The sequence below is a fragment of the Elephas maximus genome, chromosome 3 (genome assembly GCF_024166365.1).
Source record: "Elephas maximus indicus isolate mEleMax1 chromosome 3, mEleMax1 primary haplotype, whole genome shotgun sequence".
NCBI classification, from domain to species: Eukaryota; Metazoa; Chordata; class Mammalia; order Proboscidea; family Elephantidae; genus Elephas; species Elephas maximus.
In genome coordinates, this window is record NC_064821.1 from 112,061,518 (window position 1) to 112,086,145 (window position 24,628).

Sequence of the window (24,628 nt, forward strand, 5' to 3'; positions counted from 1 at the left end):
ATTATAAAGAATGTAGAAGAAAAACTAGATAACTGGGAGCTCCTAAGAATCAAACTCCTATGCTCATCCAAAGACTTCACCAAAAGAGTAAAAAGACTACCTACAGACTGGGAAAAAGTTTTTAGCTTTGACGTTTCTGATCAGCCCCTGATCTCTAAAGTCTACATGATACTGCAAAAACTCAACTGCAAAAAGACAAATAACCCAATTAAAAAATGGGCAAAAGATATGAATAGACATTTCACTAAAGAAGACATTCAGGTAGCTAACAGATATATGAGGAAATGTTCACGATCATTAGCCTTTAGAGAAATGCAGATCAAAACTACAATGAGATTTCACCTCACTCCAACAAGGCTGGCATTAATCCAAAAAACACAAAATAATAAATGTTGGAGAGGCTGAGGAGAAACTGGAACACTTATACACTGCTGGTGGGAATGTAAAATGGTACAACCACTTTGGAAATTGATTTGGTGCTTCCTTAAAAAGCTAGAAATAGAACTACCATACAATCCAGCAATCCCACTCCTTGGAATATATTCTAGAGAAATAAGAGCCTTTACACAAACAGATATATGCACACCCATGTTTATTGCAGCACTGTTTACAATAGCAAAAAGATGGAAGCAACCAAGGTGCCCATCAATGGATGAATGGATAAATAAATTATGGTATATTCAGACAATGGAATACTATGCATCAATAAAGAACAGTGAGGAATCTGTGAAACATTTCATGACATGGAGGAACCTGGAAGGCATTATGCTGAGTGAAATTAGTCAGTTGCAAAAGGACAAATATTGTATAAGACCACTATTATAAGAACTTGAGAAATGGTTTAAACTGAGAAGAAAACATTTTTTGTGGTTACGAGATGGGGAAGAGAGGGAGGGTGGGAGGGGCATTCACTAATTAGATAGTAGATAAGTACTACTTTAGGTGAAGGGAAAGACAGCACACAATACAGGGGAGGTCAGCACAATTGGACTAAAGCAAAAGCAAAGAAGTTTCCTGAATAAACTGAATGCTTCAAAGGCCAGCGTAGCAGGGCCAGAGGCCTGGGGACCATGGTTTCAGGGGACATCTAAGTCGATTGGCATAATAAAGTCTATTAAGAAAACATTTTGCATCACACTTTGAAGAGTGGTGTCTGGGGTCTTAAACGCTAGCAAGCAGCCATCTAAGATGCATCAATTGGTCTCAACCCACCTGGATCAAAGGACAATGAAGAACACCAAGGACACAAGGCAATTACGAGCCCAAGAGACAGAAAGAGCCACATGAACCAGAGACTACATCATCTTGAGACCAGAAGAACTAGATGGTGCCCGGCTACAACCGATGACTGCCCTGACAGGGAACACAACAGAGAACCCCTGAGGGAGCAGGAGAGCAGTGAGATGCAGATCCCAAATTCTCACAAGACCAGACTTAATGGTCTGACTGAGACTAGAAGGACCCCGGTGGTCATGGCCCCTAGACCTTCTGTTGCCCCAGGACAGGAACCATTCCCGAAGTCAACTCTTCAGACATGGATTGGACTGGACAATGCATTGGAGAGGGATGTTGGTGAGGAGTGAGCTTCTTGGATCAGGTGGACACTTGAGACTATGTTGGCATCTCCTGCCTGGAGGGGAGATAAGAGGATAGAGGGGTTAGAAGCTGGGGAAATAGACAAGAAAAGAGAGAGTGGAAGGAGAGAGCAGGCTGTCTCATTAAAAAAAAAAAAATTTTTTTTTAGGGGAGAGTAATTGGGAGTTTGTAACAAGGTGTATATGGGTTTTTGTGTGAGAGACTGACTTGATTTGTAAACTCACTTAAAGCACAATAAAAATTATATATATAAAAAAATGACCAGTACCAGTCCATTTCAGCTCACTAGTGCCAAAATATTGATCTTTATCCACTCCATTTCATTTTTGACAACTTCCAGTTTCCCTACATTCATACTTTGTACATTCCACGTTCTGATTATTAATTGATGTTTGCAGCTATTTCTTCTCATTTTGAGTAATGCCACACTAGCAAATATAGGTCTCAAAAGCTTGACTCCATCCACATCATTAAGGTCAACTTTACTTTGGGGAAGCAGCTCTTCCCCAGTTATATTTTGAGTTCCTTCCAACCTAAGAGGCTCATCTTCCAGCACCATACCAGGCAGTGTTCTAGTGCTATTCATAAAGTTTTCACTGACCAATTTTTTCAGAAGTAGACCACCAGGTGCTTCTTCCTAGTCTGTCTTAGTCTGGAAGCTCCACTGAAATCTGTCATGGCCCTGCTGGTATTTGAAATACCTGTGATGTAGCTTCCAGATCACAGCAACACACAAGCCACCATTGTAGGACAAACTGACAGACTTGTGGGCAATAAGACTTTGATACCACTGCCGAAACCCACTGCCATTGAGTCGATTCCGACTCATAAAAACATTAAAGGATGTCAAGGGAGGGAGTGATTTACTTAGAAATGGGTTTAAGGAGATTAAGCTGATAACAATATATCGGATTGGTGGGGGAAAAAGTAAAGTCAGGAAGAACAGTTTGGAAGAAACAACAATAGCCTGGTAATAATTCTTCTAACACTTCTGTAAGATATTTTGGGTACAAATGGATAGTTTTATCACTATCTATAGATGGAAAATACAGAAAAATTAAGTGCTCATATGAAACAGCAGTTCCTGATGGGAGGGAGTTAGAGTGCTCCAAATCTGGGTCTGGCCAAATATCAATTGTAATGAGATAGAGTGCATTCTCATGAAGTCCAATACAGAATCAATAGGACAGGAATTGACTTGCATCCAAAAATGGGAGATATGAGGGATCCTAGGCTGCCATTGTGGAACAAGCCCCAAAGTCTCTCTCTGTCTATTGAAGTCTCTCCATTTCTCTTGCTTTCACTCTCTCTGTCTCACTCACTTACTCTTTCTCAACTGTCTGGAAAATGCAAAGGAAGGTGGTAGGAAAATAACTTAATAGCCATACTTTGGGCTGAGTAATTTCTGCTGTTCCTTGTCATTAATGGTCTCATTCTCATTTGCCAAAAAGTTCTGCTCCTCTGAGATGATAAATCCTTTTCAATGCCAGTACTCACAACCCCACTCCCAGCCCAGCAAATTTTAATCTTTCGTGACTCCTCTGGGACCTCGTCCTTATCCTTCAGAAATGCTATGATCTTGGGAGAAATCTACTGTCAGATCCTGGTTCATATGTTATTCCTTCACTAGACTGGAATCTCCTTGATATTTATTCATCTTAGGCTCTTAACACCTAGCATAGGACCTGCCATGTGACAGAAATACATAAATGTTAGTTGAGTGATTACATAGAGTTGTAACAATAGCAGTAGCCATCTTTAAAAATCATGTGCGTCATTTTTGCCAACAGTATTTGTTAGAGTCAGGGTTCCTGTCTCCTCAGGATTAGTAAATAAAGTCAAATTATCTCTAATTTAGGTGCTGTTACTATGTAGGAATCCCATTCTCACATTATTGCACTACCGCGGAGATCTTAGTCATATATGACCCCTCTTAAATATGGGCTCAGGAAGGATTAGTCATTAAAACATTCATCTAATATGGTTTACCATGTAACATGGTCCAGTGGCAAGGGCATCACCATGACAAGGATTGGGGGCAGGTAACAGTGTACACTAATATGTGACAATGTTAAGGTGGCATGTTTCTCATTCAGCTTTGTTGGCTGCTTCTAAGAATCCATTATTTTACTTGAAGCCAAAGAAGTTTCATAGAGGTTAAAACTGTTTAGGAGACCATCATAGAGAGAGATTTTATAGCTGATATAAATCATTTCAAATGTAATAGCATTTTCCTAAGTTTTGGCTTCAGCTGCGGTCACAAGGTGTGCATTTGTTTATATTCTACCTATGGTGTTGGAGACCAGATCATGGGGAAAATTGAAATTCAGAAAAATTCACAAAACGCAATGTTCCTTTTCCTCTTTTCCCTAGTCTGCTTTTGGATTCTACACCCCATTTTATTTGGAAAGGTGTTTTAATCATTGTTAGGTTGGGCAATCACATTTGGAGAGGTGTCACTCCATCTGACCAACACAGAAATCCAATTACATATGCTTGGTCGGAATCTTCGGGTCTTTAGAATGGCAGAAGGAATATTATTTAGAGAAGGTTCTACATGACCTTGCAGAGAGACAGGATCAGATAAAATTTGTCATCCTCAATAATAAAATTTAAGAGTCCCTCAAGGGGTTTCCAATAACCACGTTTGTGAGGGAGTTGGAAATGACAGACCATAGACTACAACTTTGTAAGATTCTGGAAAAGGTCGTTATTTCTTTAGTTCATTATTTTTATGATTATTGACAGTTTTCTGTAGTGATCAGTATGAAAAACTCTTAACAGTAAGAGAGCCTGACTATTTACCTTCCAAGGCAACAAGGAATTCAGCACTGGGAAAGCTAGATACTCCAAGCCAGATTTAGGAAGAACCTTCCCAAGGAATGGCAGAAGCAACTTACTGATAAGAAAAACCAAGTAAAAGAAAGAAGGCAAAATACAGGTTATGTCTGCAGCCTGGAGGTAGTCTGGGGCTGAGGAACCAAAAAGCTTACAACAAGACTAGATGTTTTACTTACCCTTGGGAAAGAGACCAGCAGAGCAGCGGATAACAAGAATGTTCTTTAATCCCCTTCTGCTTTGAAACATTACAGCTGTAGATTAATATTCAGTACTTCTTTGTTCAGGGGTGTTTCTTTTAGCCTCACTTTCTTTCCATTGGAGTGAGAAAAAATTTACAGATTCCAAGTTGTCACTTCATAAGTTCTAAGGGATAAAGTAGGAGACGTTGAGGAGCCTGGCCCATTAGTATTCTCTTCACGCAGCATGAAGTTGAGGGACTTTTAATGTGGATATTAGTTATCAAAACTGATTATTGAACTTGCAAAGAAGCCTTGTGTGCTGCTTGCAGGCTAAGATGGATGATGACAGTGGAGCCTTTTGCATTATAAATTAGAATGCATGCTCCCTTTTAGAGTCTTTGCTCTTTCGGGTTGCTAATCTATCTTTTTATCTGTGATTTATCCTTCCCCACTCACATTCTTAAACTGCCTTTTCCTCTGCTGCTATTTCTTAATGGCAAAGGCTTGGATTTACTGTGACTGGTTTGGCAAATTTAGAGCTTTAGAAAGGTGTCTTAAAATTGTTGCCGAGAGCTTTCTGTGGACGGGTAATAACATCGATTGGAATTGATAGTCCTTTGAAGGAGAATGAGTTGGATATGTTGCCAGGGCTCTAGGAAATGACTTGAGGTTGATATCTTCATTTATTTTTCCAATTAATCTTTGGCTATTTCTATCTAAAGTTGTAAACATAAATCTTATTTTTACTGCTATTAGTAGTGGTGATAAAATAATAATATTCATATAATATATAATAATTTTTTTTATATAATAATATATCGGCTAGGCTTCCTTGGTTTCTTACAAGAGACATTGGCTTTGACTAAGTTAGACAAATGTCATGCTGGAAAGATATTAGGAGTTCCTACAATGTTTGGAAGCCTGGAGAGCCAGAACTGGAAATAGGCAAGAACCAAGGCAGCCCTGGCGGCAAGAAGGATTTTGGATTTTGTTCCAAATGTGTTGGAGTTATAGATTTTAAAACATGACCTAGTTTATATTTTTCTGACTACTGTGGGGGAAAATAGGCTATAGGAACAAAGAATGGAAACAAGAAAACTGGTTAAATGACTCCTGATAGAGTTAAAAACAAAAAAAATACACACAAAAAACAAACCAGTTGCTGTTCAGCCAACGCCGACTCATGGTGACCCCATGTGAGTCATGGGTCAGAGCAGAACTGTGCTCCACAGGGTGTTCAATGGCTGACTTTCCTGAAGTAGGTAGACAGAGCTTAATTCAGAGGCATCTCTGGCTGGTTGCAAATTGCCAACCTTTTCGTTAGTAGCCAATCACTTAACCATTTGTGTTACCCAGGGACTCCTTTAAAAGAGTCTAGACAATAGATAATGGTAGCTTGAATGAGGGTGGGAACTGTGAATGTGACCAGGAGTACACAGATATAGAATAAACCCCAAAACCCACTGCCGTTCAGTTGATTCTGATTCATAGTGACCCTAAAGGACAGAGTAGAACTGCCCCATAGAGTTTCCAAGGAGTGCCTGGTGGATTCGAACTGCCAACCTTTTGGTTACCAGCCATAGCTCTTAACCACTACGCCACCAGGGTTTCCTCAGATATGGAATGTTGTTGCTGTTGTTAGGTGCCGTCGAGTTGCTTCCGACTCATAGCGACCCTGTGCACAACAGAACGAAATACTGCCCGGTCCTGCGCCATCCTTACAATCGTTGTTATGCTTGAGCTCATTGTTGCAGCCACTGTGTCAGTCCACCTTGTTGAGGGTCTTCCTCTTTTCCGCTGACCCTGTACTCTGACAAGCATGATGTCCTTCTCCAGGGACTCATCCCTCCTGACAACATGTCCAAAGTATGTAAGACACAGTCTCGCCATCCTTGCCTCTAAGGAGCGTTCTGGCCGCACTTCGTCCAAGACAGATTTGTTTGTTCTTTTGGCAGTCCATGGTGTATTCAATATTCTTCGCCAACACCACAATTCAAAGGTGTCAACTCTTCTTCAGTCTTCCTTACTCATTGTCCAGCTTTCACATGCATATGATGTGATCAAAAATACCATGGCTTGGGTCAGGTGCACCTTAGTCTTCAGGGTGACATCTTTGCTCTTCAACACTTTGAAGAGGTCCTTTGCAGCAGATTTGCCCAATGCAATGGGTCTTTTGATTTCTTCACTGCCGTTTCCATGGCTGTTGATTGTGGATCCAAGTAAAATGAAACCCTTGACAACTTCAATCTTTTCTCCGTTTATCATGATGCTGCTCATTGGTCCACTTGTGAGGATTTTTGTTTTCTTAATGTTGAGGTGTAATCCATACTGAAGGCTGTGGTCTTTGATCTTCATTACTAAGTGCTTCAAGTCCTCTTCACTTTCAGCAAGCAAGGTTGTGTCATCTGCATAACGCAGGTTGTTAATGAGTCTTCCTCCAATCCTAATGCCCCGTTCTTCTTCATATAGTCCAGCTTCTCGGATTATTTGTTCAGCATACAGATTAAATAGGTACGGTGAAAGAATACAACCCTGGCCCACACCTTTCCTGACTTTAAACCAATCAGTATCCCCTTGTTCTGTCTGAACAATTGCCTCTTGATCTATGTAAAGGTTCCTCATGAGCACAATTAAGTGTTCTGGAATTCCCATTCTTCGCAGTGTTATCCACAGTTTCTTATGATCCGCACAGTCGAATGCCTTTGCAGAGTCAATAAAACACAGGTAAACATCCTGGTATTCTGATATTCTCTGCTTTCAGCCAGGATCCATCTGACATCAGCAATGATATCCCTGGTTCCACATCCCCTTCTGAAACTGGCCTGAATTTCTGGCAGTTCCCTATTGATATACTGCTGCAGCCATTTTTGAATGATCTCCAGCAAAATTTTGCTTGCGTGTGATATTAATGATATTGTTCTATAATTTCCACATTCGGTTGGATCACCTTTCTTGGGAATAGGCATAAATATGGATCTCTCCCAGTCAGTTGGCCAGGAAGCTGTCTTCCATATTTCTTGGCATAGACCAGTGAGCACCTCCAGTGCTGCATCTGTTTGTTGAAACATCTCAAATGATATTCCATCAATTCCTGGAGCCTTGTTTTTCGCCAATGCCTTCAGAGCAGCTTGGACTTCTTCCTTCAGTACCATTGGTTCCTGATCATATGCCACCTCTTGAAATGGTTGAATATCGACTAATTCTTTTTGGTATAATGACTGTGTGTATTCCTTCCATCTTCTTTTGATGCTTCCTGCGTAGTTTAATATTTTCCCCATGGTATCCTTCACTATTGCAACTCGAGGCTTGAATTTTTCTTTAGTTCTTTCAGCTTGAGGAGCGCCGAGCGTGTTCTTCCCTTTTGGTTTTCCATCTCCAGCTCTTTGCACATGTCATTATAATACTTTACTTTGTCTTCTTGAGAGGCCCTTTGAAATCTTCTGTTCAGTTCTTTTACTTTATCAATTCTTCCTTTTGCTTTAGCTGCTCGACGCTCAAGAGCAAGTTTCAGAATCTCCTCTGACATCCACCTTGGTCTTTTCTTTCTTTCCTGTCTTTTCAGTGACCTCTTGCTTTCTTCATGGACGATGTCCTTGATGTCATTCCACAACTCGTCTGGTCTTCGGTCGCTAGTGTTCAATGCATCAAATCTGTTCTTCAGATGTTCTCTAAATTCAGGTGGGATATACTCAAGGTCATATTTTGGCTCTCGTGGACTTGCTCTGATTTTCTTCAGTTTCAGCTTGAACTGGCATATGAGCAATTGATGGTCTGTTCCACACTCAACCCCTTGTCTTGTTCTGACTGATGATATTGAGCTTTTCCACCATCTCTTTCCACAGATGTAGTCAATTTGATTTCTGTGTGTTCCATCTGGTGAGGTCCATGTGTATAGTCACCGTTTATGTTGGCGAAAGAAGGTATTTGCAGTGAAAAAGTCGTGGGTCTTGCAAAATTCTGTCATTCGATCTCCGGCATTGTTGCTATCACCAAGGCCGTATTTTCCAACTACTGATCCTTCTTCTTTGTTTCCAACTTTCGCATTCCAATCACCAGTAATTATCAACACATCTTGATTGCATGTTCAATCAATTTCAGACCGCAGCAGCTGATAAAAATCTTCTATTTCTTCATCTTTGGCCCCAGTGGTTGGTATGTAAATTTGAATAATAGTTGTATTAACTGGTCTTCCTTGTAGGCGTATGGATATTATCCTATCACTGACAGCATTGTACTTCAGGATAGATCTTGAAATGTTCTTTTTGACAATGAATGCAACACCATTCCTCTTCGAGTTGTCATTCCCAGCATAGTAGACTATATGATTGTCCAATTCAAAATGGCCAGTACCAGTCCATTTAAGCTCACCAATGCCTAGGATATCGATGTTTATGCATTACATTTCATTTTTGACAATTTCCAATTTTCCTAGATTCATACTTTGTACATTCCAGGTTCCAATTATTAATGGATGTTTGCAGCTGTTTCTTCACATTTTGAGTTGTGCCACATCAGCAAATGAAGGTCCCGAAAGCTTTACTCCATCCACGTCATTAAGGTCGACTCTACTTTGAGGAGGCAGCTCTTCCCCAGTCAACTTTTGAGTGCCTTCCAACCTGGGGGGCTCATCTTCCAGCACTATATCAGACAATGTTCTGCTGCTATTCATAAGGTTTTCACTGGCTAATGCTTTTCAGAAGTAGACTGCTGGGTCCTTCTTCCTAGTCTGTCTTAGTCTGGAAGCTCAGCTGACACCTGTCCTGCATGGGTGACCCTGCTAGTTGGTATCTGAATACTGGTGGCATAGCTTCCAGCATCACAGCAACACGCAAGCCCCCACGGTATGACAAACTGACAGACACATGGAAGCAGATATGGAATAGATATTGGAAATTGAGCCATTGGACCTTGCTGATGAACTGGATGTATAAAAAGAGAGAAAAAAAAGGATAAATCAGGACAATTCATAAGTTTTTTGTTTGAGCAACTGGGCAGATTTCAGTGCCATTTCTTGAGATTCGAAGGACTGATGGAGAGTTAGTTGGGAAAATAAAGAATTCTGTTTTGGCCATGTGGACTCTGATTTTCCTATTGGACATCCATGCACAAATGTTGAGTTGGCTTTGGATATAGCAGTTACTGCATACATTTACATTGCCCCTAAGGGCTTCTGAGTTTGTAATTCTACTGTAGTATGTAGGTAAGGGACATTGGCTCAGGAGTAAAAAGAGCTTTGTTTCAATCCAGATTCTGCTGCTTACCAGCCCTGTGACCTTGAACCAGATTCCTAAATTGCCTATTACTGTCTCTTTTGGCTCTGAAGGAAGTCCTTGTCATCAGTCTTGCCCTGGTCTAGGAGCTTCTCAACACCGGGATCCTAGGTCCATAGGATACACTCTGCTTCTGGTGCTACTTTCTTAGCAGTATGAGGTTCCCTGACTCTCTGCTCGCTTCTCTCGTTTATATCTCAAAACAGATTGATTCAGGGTACAGCCTAATCTTGTAGATTGAGTCCTGCCTCATTAACATAACAGCCTCTAGTCCTACCTCATTAACATCATAGAGGTAGGATTTACAACACATAGGAAAATCATATCAGATGACAAATTGTGGACAATTACTCAATACTGGGAATCATAGCCTAGCCAAGTTGGCACACATTTTGGGGGGACACAATTCAATTTATGACAGCATTGTTGTTGTTGTTGTTGTTGTTGTTGTTGTTGTTAGGTGTCATCAAGTTGGTTCCAACTCATAGTGACCCTATGCACAACAAAACAAAATACTGTCAGGTACTATGCAATCCTCACAATCGTTGCTATGTTTGAGCTCACTAGGTATTATTTATGGAGCATGTACTCTGAGCTATGCCCTTTATATCTTTGTATACATTATTTCACCTGACCCTTCCTAAGACCTTTAATATCAGCCCTACCGGGTAAATATCAAATAGTCTACAGGCAAATGGCAACAGATGATGCAAGCACAAATTTATTTTGTCACTTTTCAAACAAATGTGCACATCTGCACAGACTACCTCTGACTCATGAATCTGGGAAACACTCATATAAACCTATAACATGTACCTCTCTACTGAAATCCAGATTCTTAGGCCCAGCTGACTACTTGGCATCTCTTCTTAAATGTCTATCACTTCAAACTTAACATGACCTGATCTTCACCTCCAAACCCAAACCTGCTCCTTCCAAAGTCTTCCTCTTCTCAGGTGATGACATCTCTGGCCTTATAATTGCTCAGATATAGAGCCTTGCAGTCATCATTGACTCCTGTCTTTGTCTCACGTGCTTTATGAAGGTCTTGTGTGATCTGGCTTCCTGTTATCTTGCCCTCATCTCCTGCTACTTTTCCTCTCACTCATTTTGTCCTTCCCTCCCCTTCCCTTTCCTTTACTCCCTTTTCCTCCTCTCCTCTCCCCTTCCCTTCCCTCCATTCTCCTTTTTTCTCTTCCCTTCCTGGGAAGGAATCATACCATGTTGCCTCCAGAGGCAGTATAAGGTTTCTGCTCCAAATATTCTGATCATTCTGAGAAATACTACATTCCCTGAAACCAGTTTCTCTGGATTCAGTTCTTCCAGTAGTAAAGGCCAACTGGTCCTTTGCCTGCTGAGTCAGTACCATTACACTAATTAGGATTGTTTTCAGCTGCAATATCAGATACCTTACTACAGTGGTCAAACTTGTCTCATGCAACAAGAAGTTCACTCAGTGGTGTCACCAAAGACTCAGGATCCTTTTATTCTCTTTTACTGCCATGCTAATGCTTATCCTGAGGGCCATAAGATTGCTATTTATCATCTAGGCATTGAGTCCCATGTTCTAGGCAGAAAAAAGAGGAAAAGACTAAGAGAAAAGGATAAAAAGTTCTCGTAGGTAGTAATGTTTGCTTTCTATAGGTTGAACTATCTGAAGTTGCTGATTTTTGACTATTTTTTAACCTACCCCACCCCCACCACCTACAAAAGTGGCAATTTCATATGATTTGACCTCATAGCTGAGAAGGAGCACCTTTTCCAGAGAGTTCTACCTACATCTCATTGGCCAGAACTGTGTCATTTGGCTACTCTTAGCCCCAAAGCAGAGTGAGAGGTAAAGATTGTGTGAGTCTTTGGGCAGCCAATTGAGTGCCACGCATAGACACTTTGGTTCTTCCTGAGTTGTTAATCTTCTAGACTCCATTCAACAATCTGGCTTTTGGCCATCCTCCTCAGAGCCTTTATTACAGGGTGTTCATCCCTTCTTAGGAGTCCCTGAGTGGTGCAAATAGTTAAGCACTCAACTGCTAGCTGAAAGATTGGAGATTGAAGTCTACCCAGAAGTGCTTTGGAAGAAAGGCCTGGTGATCTGCTTCCAAAAATTCAGCCATTGAAAACCCTGTAGAATACAGTTCTACTCCGACACACATGAGTCAGAGTTGACTTGATGGCAACTGATTACTGGTTACCACTTCTTGACAGGCCTAGGGGTTCCCAACTTTTGACTAAATTTATACTCCACACCCCAGCGGCTCTCAAGGCACGTGAAAACTTTTTGGTCTACCATGTGATATCTATGGAGCTTCAAACCAAAACCAAACCCAGTGCCGTCGAGTCAATTCCAACTCATAGTGACCCTATAGGACAGAGTAGAACTGCCCCATAGAGTTTCCAAGGAGAGCCTGGCGAATTCGAACTGCCAACCCTTATGGTTAGCAGTCATAGCACTTAACCACTATGCCACCAGGGTTTCCCTATGGAGCTTAGGAAATTACATTTTAGGCAGTAGGGGCAGGCAAGAACACAATCTCAGGCCCTCTGTCTAAACAAACTATACTGCCCTTTCTGCTCTGCATTTGTCCTGTGCTGTCATGACTGGCAAACTACAGTGTTGAACATTTAAATTTTTACACATATTATTTGATTTCAACTTCACAACAATCCTTTGAACTGTCACCCCATCACTGTTTTACGGATGAGGAAATTAAGTCTCAGAGAGGTTAAATCCAAGACCAAATAGTTAGCAAATGGCAGAGTCACTATTCAGACTCAGGTTGGTCTCAACTGAATGCCTCTGCCCATCCATTCTCTTAAACTGCTTCTAAGCTGATCTTTCCCAGAGCAATCATCTACTACCTGTAAGACCCCTTAAGTCACTCGGAGCATTTCCTCATGCGATTGACCATACAGGGAGGCTTAGCAGACTACGGGCAATCACTCCCACAATGAGGGTGGCTGAATTCTGCCTAACTCCTGGGCTTTCCATCCTTAACCAACACCCTCACTCACACAAGGATTTGAATTTGTAGAAATATCAGGGAGGATGCTCTAGATCAAGATGGTCTAGGGAATAGGATAGTATAAGCAAAAATGAGGAAATATAGCACTGGGGAGAGTGCATAACTCAGCTTGGTTACAGTATAGGTAGCATGGAAGTATATGGTAGCATGGAAGTATATGGTAGCATGGAAGTATATGGTAGCATGGAAGTATATGGTAGCATGGAAGCTTAGAAGGTCAAGTTCAAATCATGCCATTAGGACCTTGACTGCCAAGATGAGGAGTTTGAACTTTCTTCTGTCTGTAGTGGTAATGTATGCATTAGAAGTTTTTACACAAACCAAAAAAAAAAAAAAAAAATCCATTGCCATCAAGTCAATTTTGACTCATGGCAACTCTATAGGATAGAGTAGAACTGCTCCATAGGGTTTCCAAGGCGGAAATCTTTACAAAAGCAGACTGACACATCTTTCTCCCATGAAGCAGCCAGGGTTTGAACCCCTGACCTTTCAGTTAGCAGCCCAGCACTTAACCACTGTACCACCAGGGCTCATACTTTCCACACAGTAGAGTTAAACTACATTTGGTGCTTTGTGCTTCAATTTTAAAACAAAGAAATTTGAAAAATGCCTTGAGTTTCCAGTAAATGTGATTATCCTGCTACTGGGATTACTAAGAGAGATTTGAGAGCTTTGTGTCCTTTTCTGTCATCTTTTTTTTTTTTCTTTTCCCAAATAGCAAAGAAGTTTCCAATTTGTGTGTCAAAAGAATTGTTAGCCTATAAACAGACTAAACTGAAAATCAGCTATCCCCATCTCAGTTTTCCTAGTAAGAATACAATTGCGGCTACTTAAATTAAGAAGTGATCTGAAGCATCTCCCAATTGTATATTATAATAGTTCCTAAATTGTAAGGCCTGCAGAGAAAATGCAGTGAGTATTATGGCCTTCTTGTCTAGCGTATAATGGTCACACTTCACGATAGGATAATAAAATACATTGAAGAATATTGAAAAAGTTAAGTGACTCATTTATGAAGTTGAGAAACAAACATGGGAGAAACTCAGCTAGACTACTGAAGGTGATGGTTTTTATTTGTCCAAATAATGCCACATTATTGAGGTGGCACAGAACACAGTAGATTGATCTGTGAGTCAGACATATGTGAGTCAGAAACACCGTGAGACGAGCCCTCTGTCCTTTTGATTACTAAAACTGATGTTTTGGTTTGACTGGGTAATTTACCAGTAAGTTAAGATAATTGAGTATTAAGGAGGAAATCCATGTTGAGAAAATTGGTTGTGAAAAGATAAAACAAGGAAATGGGGTTATTGACAAAGCTGAGAAGAAATATTCAGGGAGGTCTCTATCAAATAAATCAGCCCTTCAAATGGCTTATTTAACTGTCGGTGAGTGAGTCAGTGAAAGGAGCTGGATGTAGCTGTAGCTGAAAGGAAGAGAATACATTGCGAATGCTTTTCCTCAAGTCCATGGATTTGGTTGCAGTAATTGTTTCTGTTACTGAAAAGATGAATTGGTAAAATAACAATGCCTTTTCTAAAATAAGGAGTCGTGAATAAAAATTGATATCTGAAGAGGAAAATATATATATAGGTTAAAAAATAAGGGCTTCTCTGTCCACTTCAAAAACATTCCCTCTCTCTCTCTCTTTTGAAAGAGAAGCTGTTCTGGAAAGATAAGCTGATGCCTGTCATAGTGATTTGAGGTCTTCACCCTCGATGTGAGGGTCAAGTGTGAGATAACGGATTTTTCCAGTTTTTTCAAGGGCGATGGAATCGTGAAGCCATCCCCCCATCTTGACTGACCCCACCTTACCTGGACCTTGAGGAATAAAAGAGGGCACTACCCCACCTGATGAAGGGCAAGCTGTGACCTGCTCAGAGGCAATTTGGTTTATATTGCAGGGAGATTTAATTTCTAAAAATAATGGCAAAAAACAGTGAAACCTGGAGATTTTGCTTGAGCTCTAATAGAATCATGATGCCATTTATTTTTGGAATGTTGACATTTCTGAAACTCTTCAGATGCAAAATCGATGCTAAGTAGTTTTGGAGAAATTGGATGCATTTTACATAAAATTACCTCCAGAGCTGAGGATGGTGATGCACAAAAGCACAGATGCAATGCCTGGAATATAATGGAAAGCACTGTCTAGACAACTCTCTGGAAGCACCTAGAATCTGTACCGCACTTTCAAATCCTTGCCCTTTAATTGTCTTAGCTCTTCTTGAAGTTTCCTGTATGTTAGCCTTTCTCTCTTCAGCTAAATTACTAGTCCCTTGACTCTTCAGCATCTTCTTCCTGTAGTCCTTACTGTTTTAAACACATTAGGGAGTCGTTGGTGAATAGGTAGTATTTTGTGGCATGATGCAAGCAATTATAAAATTTCCCAGGACATGGGTATAGATAGAGAAGAAAGAAAGGCTAAGAACAGAGCCCAGGGATATTCCAAGGTTTAGAGTTTGGGCAGAAGTTAAAGACCTACGAAACCCAGTGAAATAGGGAAGGAAACAGTGAGAGTGACATCATGAAAGTCAAACGAACAGAAGGTTAATTGTACCAAATACTCCTTATAGGTTGAGAAAGATGCTGACAGAAAATTGACCTTTGATTTTGGCAAGATATGGGACACTGTGATCTTGATAAAAAGGATTTCCTGTGAAGTGCTATAGCCCAAATCCTGATGACAGTGTGTTTGAGAAAATGGAGACCAGAAGAAAAGGCCAATTTTTGAAGAATTATTTTTAAAAAGAAATGCTCCCCCCCCAAAAAAAATAATAGGGGCAGTAGGTGGAGGGTGACAGACAGTAGCCACAAGTCTTTTTCTTTTTAAATCAGCTTTATTGAGTTACAAATGACATGCAAAAAATATACTTTTTAAAGTGTCCTATTTGGATACATACATACTCTCATGAAACCATCACCATATTCAAGACAATAAACGTATCTATCAAAGCCAAAAGTTTCCCTTTGTAATCCCTTTCAGCTCTCTGTGCTATGGACCTTTGTCCCGGAAACCACTGATCTCCTTTCTGTCACTTAGATTAATTTCCTAGAATTTTATATAAATGAAATCATATAGTATCTTTCTTCTTTCATTCAGCAAAATTATTTTGGGATTCATCCATAGTTCATTTCTTTTTATCAATAAGTGATATTCTGTTGTGTGGCTATATCACAATTTCTTTATCCATTCACCCGTTAATGAACATTTGGATTGTTTCTAGTTTGGACAAAAATAAATAAATAAATAACAAAGCTGCAATAAATATTCCACATAAACAATTATATCACCTGTGGATAAAGACAATTTTTCTTCTTCCTTTCTAAAGTGGACACCTTAATGCCTTTGTCTTGCCTCATTACACTGGATAGAACCTCCGGTAAAACGTTGAATAGAAGTGGTGAGAACAGCATTCTTGCTCTAAGTTCCAGCCTTTCACCATGTTATTAGCTGTAGGTTTTTCACTGATGCCCTTTACGTGGTTGAGGAAGTTCCCTTGTATTCCTAGTTTGCTAGAAGTTTCCATTAAGAATGGGTGTTGAGTTTTGTCAAGTGCTTTTTGTCTGCATCTACTGAAATGATCAAATGCTTTTTCCTTTTCTATCTATTAGTATGGCAAACTACTATTATTGATTTTTTACTGTTATAACTACTTTTCCTTCCTTGAATAAGCCTCACTTAATCATAATGTGTTGTCCTTTTATGCATCATTAGATTTTAGCTTGCTATAATTTTAAGAATTTTTCCATGTGTGTTCATGAGGAACATTATCTGTAGTCTTCTTTTCTTGGGTTCTCTTTGCCTGATTTTGGCATCAGAGAATATGTTGACCTTATATAATGAGTTGGGAAGTATTTTCTTCAATTTCTCAATTTTTTTTTCAATTTCTGAAAGAATTAGTATTATTTCTTTTTTAAATTTTTGGCAGAATTCTCCAGTGAAGCCATTTGGACATGAAGTCTTCTTTGCAGGAATGTTTTACACTACAAATTCAATTTATTGTAACTTGTTTTATGACCCAGAATATGATCTATCTGGTAAATGTTCCATGTACACTTGAAAAGAATGTGTATTCAGTTGTTATTAAGTGGAGTAGTCTATAAATGTCAATGAGTGTTCAATTAGTTGATAGTGTTTTTCAGATCTTCTATAATCTTAAAACCAAAACAAACCCATTGCCATTGAGTCGAATCCGACTCATAGAGACCCTATAGAATAGAGTCGAACTGCCCTGTAGGGTTTCCAAGGTGCAGCTGTTGGATTCAAACTGCTGACATTTTGATTAGGAGCTGAGCTCTTAACCACTGCACCACTAAGGCTCCCTATATTCTTACTGGGTTACTATTTCTTTTATCAATTATTGAGACCGTAATGGTGGAATTTTCTATTTTTACTTTTAGTTTTATTGGTTTTTGCCTTGTGTATTTTGAAACTCTGTTATTAGATTCATAAACATTTAGGATTATTATGTCTGCTTTATGAATCGATTACTTTGTCATTATTTAGCATCCCTCTTTATTCTTTGCTTTGAAATATATTTTTTCTTACGTTAATATAACCACTCTAGATTTCTATTTATTAGTGTTATTATGGCATGTTTTTTCTATTCTTTACTTTTTAAAGTACTTGTGTCTTTACAGAGTGTAAGGTATACTTATAGGCTCTTGTTCTTTTATCTATTCTGAAAATGTCTGCCTCTTAATTGTGGAGTTTAGATCATTTACATTTAAATAGATTATTGACGTGTTCAGGTTTAAATCTACCATCTTGCTGTTTGTTTTTTATTCTATCCTCTCATTACCTGCTTTTACCTCTTTTTCTGCTTTGTTTTGGGCATTTTAAGCTTCCATTTTATTTATTCTGTTACCTTATTAGTTATAACTTTTTTTAATGGTTACTTTAGGGTTTGTAGTATAAATCTTTAGCTTATTGCAGTCTACCTTCAAGCAATATCACTTTGCCTATAGTTTAAGATTTTTTTGACAGTATACTTTCATTTCTCTCCTTTTTGCATTTGTCTTCTTGTTGTCAGACAGTTTACATCTACATATGTTTAAACCTCACAATACATTACTATTATTTTTGCTTTACAGTCAATTATCTTTTAAAGAGATTTTAATAATAAGAAAAATAATCTTCATGCCTTTGCGTAGATCCAGATTTCTATCTAGTATTATTTTTCTTCTGCCTGGAGGATTTCCTTTATCATTCCTTGTGTACACGTCTTTGATGATGAATTCTTTCAGCTTTCATGTATCTGGTGGAAGTCTTCTTGGTTGTTGTTTTTTTGTTTGTAGGTTATTTTGTTTTAGATACAATCTTTACCGATTGATTGCTTGTTGATGTGCAAAATGAAAAATATAATGCAGGAGAGAGTAAAATTACTTTTGTAGCATTGTCTATGAGTAGGCAAGAAAGGACAGGGTCCAGAGCAAGGAAATGGCTACAGATAAAATCACTGAACTTTAGCTATAGTAACAAAAAGGGAAGACAGAGCATATGTTTACAAATGCAGGTGAGTTGGTTGATTCGTTAATGGATCAGACGGAACTGGGTTTACATCCAGGATCCACCATTCAGTAGCTGAGTGAACTTCAGCAAGTTATGTAAACACTTTGAACTTCAGTTTTCACATGCATAAAATCAAGTTAATACCTTCATCACAGAGTGATTATAGCAATTATATTAGGTAATGTATACCAAATACTTAACACATTGCCAACCGCATTGTATGTGTTCAATAGCTGTAAGATAAAATGTGTTGTTCTTCATTTTACTGCCTACATAGAGGAGGAAAGATTCTAGGATATTTTCTTTCACTTCTCCTCCTTCTTTCATTCCTCCTCCCCTCCCAAAAGAACATATTTAAAATTCAGTTGCCAGGCTGTATGCAGGTGTGATGTTCAAGGCTGGTAACATTTGGAGGCCAGATGTTAACTGACGTAAACACCAGTAAGTGCTATGTAGACCGGAGGCTGAGGCATTGATTTCCAATTTTATGGTTATTATTTGAGTTTATAGAAAAACATGCTGCCACTCCTTCTACCCCCTACTTCCACCAGAAAGGAGATGACTGGCCTATTCAGTTTCAAGAGAATTTAAAATACAAAGTTCATGAAGTACTTGTGGCATTTCACAAAACTAGCCCTGGGAATGCATCCTCCCTGTAGACCTCAGCATCTATGTGAAGACATCTCTGAAAGGTCAATGACTTATAAAACCTCATCTCAAAACCAGTGTAATTTTCTGAAATAAGCCCAGGGTAATAATCACAAAAAAAAAAAAAAAAACATGCTTCAAACCTGTGACAAGTTTCTCCATCAACTGATATTGTAAATTTGAGTTTCCTTAGGATTGATATGGTAGCTGGTTCAATGAGAAGAAACAAATAACATAAGCCTTCCTCAGAATAAAGAAAAATTTTTTTCGTAAATCATAAGTTCGTTCTGCAATCAATCATGGAGGGGTTGTTGGTGTTTAATACACTCACACACTCATTTATTCATTTGTTAATCCATAGACTAGATGTTGGTTCAGAACTAGCAGTATATGCTAGGCACTAGTTGATACTTGAGTAAATACAACACTTGGTCCTCCTGGAATTTAGTCTTATCAGAAAGGAAGACAATAGCAAAATAAAAAGACTAGTAAATATATCAAAAAGTTGTAATAGGTACTATGAAGGAAAGGGGGACCTACTTAGATAATGGATTGGGAAAGGAATTTTTTAGTAGGTGACTTAAGCCAAGGCTTAAAGAATGAGGGAAAAGTAGCCATACAAAGAGTGGAGAAGAGATCAAGCAGAATTTATTCATTCATTCAACAAATATTTTTTCAGCACCTTCTATGAGCTAGGAACTGCTGTAAGTAAGCAGAGGAGATGTACCAGTGCACAAAACACACATGTGCAAAATCGCTGAGCTGGGAAAGGATCTGGCACATTTCTGGAAAAGAAAGGGAGCCCCTGAGGCTGAATCACACTGAGCAGAGGGGAGAATGGTATAAAATGCGGCTGCAGAGGAGGCCAGGGCCAGATGATATGAGTACTTATAATTCACAGTAAGGAATTTAGGTTTTATTCTAAGTCCAATGACAATTTGATTTTTGTCTTAAAAAGATTGCTCTTACTGTCACGGGGAGAAGCATTTGGAGGATGGGAGAGGGGGTGGAGTGGAAGCAGGGAGATCCATTGGGAGGCAATTCTAGTTCAGATGAGAGCTTGCAATGCACTGAAACAGTGCTGGCGGCAAAGACTGAGAAAAGTGTATGAAGTTTTGATATAGAACGGATGGTACTTGCTGGTCAACTGAAAAGAAGACGGGTGAAGACGGAGAAGGAATCAAAGATAATTCTGATTTTTACAACTGAGTAGATTATAGTTCTATTTACTACAATGAAGGAGACTGAGTGAGTGGATAGGGTGGCGGGAGGGGGATGTTTAGACTAAAGATGAAAATAAATTCAAATTTCCTTGCACAAGTGTTAATTAAATCTATCCAAAAATGAAATTCATTTTCTCATGAGGTTAATATATCCTCCATCCCTGTGGTATACAAACAGAAGCTAAATGTCCACTTATCTGCAATATTTTAGGTATTGATTTCAAGCATATTTCTAGAACTGATTTCTAGATGGTATGTGAGAATTTATAAAAGAAAACAATAACCTTTTTAAAAAATAATTATTGTGTTTAGGGTGAAAGTTTACACAACAAATTAGGTTTCCGTTTAACAACTTCTACACAAATTACTCAGGGATATTGGTTACATTTTCCACAATGTGTCATCATTCTCATATATTCCATTCTGGTTATACCATTTCCAGTACTCTAGTTTCCCTGCACCCTTACCTTCTCATCTGTGCTTTAGAGTAATTTTTGACCATTTGGTTTCCAATTTTTGACCATTTGGTCTCCTATAGACGATTTTTTTTAAAGGAGCTCATTACAGGTGATAGTCTTTTTTTTATAAGCAGCAATCCTGGAAGCCAGTATTATATTTCTTAATAAATATTTTATTTAATGAATAAACCCCCCAAAAACTGTTGACATCGAGTAGATTCCAACTCATAGCGACCTTATAGGACAGAGTAGAACTGCCCCATAGGGTTTCCAAGAAGTAGCTTGTGGTTTCGAACTGCCAACCTTCTGGTTAGCAGCCATAGCTTTTAACCACTGTGCCGCCAAGGGTTCTGGATTTAATTAATAGATTTTATTTTTGTAAGTTTACCAAATTTATAAATTGGAATATTTATGTTTTATAAGAGAACACTTGGATGTCTTCTATGATAACCTTCTAGAGAAGGTGAAGATGATGAGAGCTAGAAAATATTGAACTGGTAGAATAATGTGTATACTTAAAGTTCAGATTAATGGGGCAACAACAACACAAAACATTAAGTTTCCAACCTGGGGTTTTTTGTTTGTCTATTTTTATTTCTGTCTTCACAATGTCCATGTACACAGAACATTTCCACACAAAGCTATTCTTCTGATCTGGGGGACTGCTATTTTTTTTTTTTTTTTTGAGAATCACTGTCCTATAAAAAAGAAAAAAAAATTTCTTTTTATAGAAAGTGACCATTGCTTTCAAGAGTCACCATACCCCTTGCGGGAGTTAGGATGAACAGGGGTTTGATAGTGGTTACGTGAGATTTCAACCATAATTAGAAAACATAGCTAAACATACACCTACTTTAAAAAGTATTCCTATTTCTGAAAAATATTTTTGCCTTGGAAATAGATGGACAGAGCATTTTGTCAACTTGCTACAAATAATATTCTTATAATTATAAAGTGTGATTGTTTATATTTGGTCCAGTTTCCTTATGGGTTAAATTGTATAACATAAGGAACAACACAATTTGAAATTATAAAGGATCACCCCTAAACATCTGACACAAAGCTTAAATTTGGCCCTCATTTTACAATCTCATTAGAAAAATTGGTGTTGGTGTTATTTTTGCAGACGTTGTTCACCCATTTCTTTAGCAAAATGCTTATAACCTGAGAAAAGACCTCAAACAATAAATGAAAGAATTTGCAAGGTAAAGCCCTCAGCAAAATTAAAGCTTTCTACCAAAGGAACATCAAGAGGAATACCCGCAGCATTTCCATCTCTGACACTATCAGCACTATGTGATGAGGATGGCTGCTCTCAAGTGAGATCTTTGCCTTCTCCTTTGGGTTTGATGCCCTATAGAGGGCATTCCAGTCTCTGTGTAGGTGGTATTCAGTGGCAAATCCGTGGTTCTTCTTGACATATCTAGCTTTTAGGGAGATTAGAGCAGAGGGCAGGAGATGACTTAGTGTCCCCACTCTACTCATAACCCTCACTCTTTGCTATTTGTGGTGGGTATCAAGAGGACCTCATGAAAGCTGCTTGTTTCCAAACTATTCCTTCATTTTATAATTCATCAGACATTTATCAAGTGCCTGCAGTCTGATATGTATGGCATTTATAAAAACTGGGTAAAAATATGAAAAAGATATTTTGTGTCCTGGAGGAACACAGCCTTTTGGGAAAAGACTTGTAAACTAACAGTTATGCTGTACATGTGCTATGGCAGAGATATAAATAAATAGGTATCCATACACATATAACATATGGGATAATGGAACAACTAACTCATCAGTTAAAGGGGGGCAGGGATGAGGAAAATTAAGTCACTAGCTTAATAAATGGCACCGAATTCAAACCGAAGTATGATCTGACTATTTTTTGGTTTAAAAGGATATGGAAATAGATATTGGAAAGAACCCAAGGACAAGATTTACTACTCTTTCCAATCAGATCTCAACTCAAATGATGCCATCTGAGAACAACGGGTGGTATCCACTGTTATAGGAAAACTAGACAACCTAAATGGCTATACAGAGTGGACCTACTACCACCCAAACTAAAGAAGCACTCTTCTCCCTACCTGTCTCTATCACATTATTATGTTTTATTGTCTTCACAGCATTTAGCATTAACTGAAATGACCTTATTCCTTGACTTTTTATTGTCTATCCCTCCCACTGGGGATCTTGTCTGTCTTACATATTGCTGTATTCTCAGGCCTAGAACAGTGCCTTGTTTCATGTTATTGTTGTTATTAGTTGCAATCAAGTCAATTCTGACTCATGGTGACCTTATGAGTAACATATCAAAACCTTGCCCAGTCCTGCACCACCTTCATGATCGTTGGTATGTTTGAGTATATTGTTGTGGTTATTGTATCAGTCTACCTCATTGAGGGTTTTCCTAATTTTTGCTGACCTTCTACTTTACCAAGCATGATGTCCTTTTCTAGCAAGTGGTCTTTCCTAATGACATGTCCAAAGTAAGCGAGCTAAAGTCTTGCTGTCCTCACTTCTAAAGAGTGCTTAATAAATATTTGTCAAATGAATGATCGACACCATTAACGGTATAAAACCACACTTGAGAATCAATCTTTCTTCCATCTTCCAAATCTCTGGAAGATGTCTAATCTCAGAGACACCTCAGAAATCTTCTATTCTATAGCTTCATTTCAGTGAGGATAAGACAGAGGTGTGGGGGCAGGTTACATGGAGTCTGTTTTATTTCAGTTAGTTCCACACAGAGCAGAAACTGGAAGCCAGATCTCTAGAATCCCAGAGCTCTTCAGCATTCCTATGCTAACCCTAGTTAAGCCTTTCTGGGAAGAAAGCAGTTTTAGATTATTTACATGATACAATTTTCAAAGCCCCTGCAATAAAAAAGAAAAGAAAGAAAGCAATGGACAGCTGTTTCTAGAATTCAGATGAGCTGAACATCAGGATTCTCCCTCCTGGTCTATGGGAGAGAAGTCAGCACTCACCTTAGAACTAGACTCTTAGGGCGGAACTGCAATATATTCTGGTTTTTGCCTGCTGCAGCTGTGGCCAGAGGTGGTCCGCCTGCCTCAGACTAGGTCATAAGCTCTATGTCATGCTGACTGTGATTTTGCACAGTTAATTTCTTCATTAGAAATTAGGACTGACTGCAGCTTTCAGGCATTTATTATGTGAAGGTGAATCACTATTGTTGTGACTAAAAATGCATTCTCTGCTTAGTTTACCATTCTACATGGACCAGGTAGTACATTGAGGTAGGTGATGGACAATATACGTCTGTCTTAGTCATCTAGTGCTGCTATAACAGAAATACCACAAGGGGATGGCTTTAACAAAGAGAAATTTATTTTCTCACTGTCTACAAGTCCTATTTCAGGGCATCGACTCCAGGGGAAGGCTTTCTCTCTCCGTCAGCTCTGGAGGAAGTTCCTTGTCATCAATCTTCCCCTGGTCGAGGAGCTTCTCAGGTACAGGGACCCCAGGCCCAAAGGACATGCTCTGTTCCCGGTGCTGCTTTCTTGGTTGTATGAGGTCCCCAGCTCTCTGCTTGCTTCCCTTTCCTTTTATCTTTTCAGAGATGAAAGGTGGTATAGGCCACATCCCAGGGAAATCCTTTATGTTGCATCAGGGAGGTGACCTGAGTAAGGGTGGTGTTACAATCCCAGCCTAATCCTCTCAATATAAAATTATGATCACAAAATGGAGGACAACCACACAATACTGGGAATCATGGCCTAACCAAGTTGATACACACCTTTTGGGGGGTATATAATTCAATCCATGACAACGTCCGTGATTAAAAAGTTATTTATTTTTATCAAAATGTTAAGCAAGCATTTGACATTAGTTTCTGAGCACAGCTGAGAGGAATTTTTTCT

The 24,628-nt window shown here is 39.0% G+C and overlaps 1 protein-coding gene across 2 annotated transcripts in view; it reads left to right on the plus strand.

Moving 5' to 3' along the window:
- PDE4B (phosphodiesterase 4B) overlaps positions 1 to 24,628 on the plus strand; it is a 541,693-nt gene that overhangs the window by 355,341 nt on the left and 161,724 nt on the right. The window lies entirely within an intron of this gene.